This window comes from Penaeus monodon, chromosome 29 (assembly GCF_015228065.2).
Source record: "Penaeus monodon isolate SGIC_2016 chromosome 29, NSTDA_Pmon_1, whole genome shotgun sequence".
NCBI classification, from domain to species: Eukaryota; Metazoa; Arthropoda; class Malacostraca; order Decapoda; family Penaeidae; genus Penaeus; species Penaeus monodon.
In genome coordinates this window covers 33,093,421-33,094,478 of record NC_051414.1, presented here as the reverse complement: position 1 = coordinate 33,094,478, position 1,058 = coordinate 33,093,421, and the positions used below count along the sequence as shown (strand labels likewise).

At 36.0% G+C, this 1,058-nt stretch overlaps 1 protein-coding gene across 6 annotated transcripts in view; it reads left to right on the top strand.

Annotated features, from left to right (window-relative positions):
• The first annotated feature begins 63 nt into the window (after positions 1–63).
• Positions 64–1,058, top strand: part of LOC119592177 (mannose-6-phosphate isomerase-like) — a 4,915-nt gene continuing 3,920 nt past the window's right edge. Inside the window, exon 1 of one of the 6 annotated variants that reach the window (XM_037941001.1) lies at positions 64–178. The gene's annotated coding sequence lies outside the window, so the exon portion shown is untranslated. Of the gene's footprint in view, positions 182–322; positions 736–1,058 lie in introns of those variants that run through there. The other 5 variants (XM_037941004.1, XM_037941003.1, XM_037941002.1 and 2 more) reach the window with 5 other exon arrangements.

The following is a 1,058-nucleotide window of genomic DNA, read 5'->3' as shown; positions in this document are numbered from 1 at the left end:
CTCATTCATTAACAAATAAACGTCAAGCGACAGGCCCGGTAAAAGAAAAACAAAAGGCAATAACGTAACCGGCAACTCGACCGGCCGAGAGTAAGTCACGTCACGCGTCAGCTGATTCATTCACCTTCACGTCACCTTAATATCTGCATTGTCGGCGTGGCATAGGCCTATTTCCGAGGTGATAATGGCTGTTAAGAACTGAGTTGTGGTTAAGTCATTGTTTAGCTGGTATCGTGGTGTTTGGTATGGTGTGTGCAACATGGTTGTATGGAGGTGTTACTTGCAACTAAAATTGGATTGTTGAAAGTTACTTCAAGGAATTTCCCAATTTGAGAAACTGACTGCCACGTCTTCAGCAGCCTGTATTATTTACGATATTATAGAATTGAAATACAGATGTTATATCGCAAAAACTGAAATTTTTAGTAGTATTTTTAATATAACATCACTGTAATTCATTATAATCTTCAAACAATATTTGTTGCTATATGACCTACTTTCTTGGAAGCAAAATGTTGCATCAGTTTGCTTTAGCCAGATGAAAGGATTCGTAAATCTTTAAGTTTATTGTTCTTTATATAGGAGTATAGAACTCTTTATTAATTTTGTATGTATAAACAGCCCCAAGATTGTAGAAATGTGACATTGAAATGTTGACTGTGCTAGGAATTTCTATGATATCCTATTATGGTAGATGTTTCGCATAGGACCATGAAAAGATTTGGATAAAGAAAGGTAATAACCATGTAGAGTCCAACGCACAACAATAATGGTTTCAAAAATAACATTCAAGTAGTAGAAATAAAACCAAAAATCTTTTTTTTTATATAAACTGGGAGTCTGGGGTTGTGTGACTTAGATCAGTGGGTCTCCACCTTTCAGAGGCAAACAAACCACTATGCACATGATGGCAAGACAGAACTTGAATGTCACTAATGATTTATTATTATTAACCGGTTTGCTTTGGATGGTTTAAATGACACAATGCTCATGTACGGTAACTTTGAATGTGTCGTCCTGAGAGATTCTAATCTAATCCAGTTTCTTCCACTTGCTTT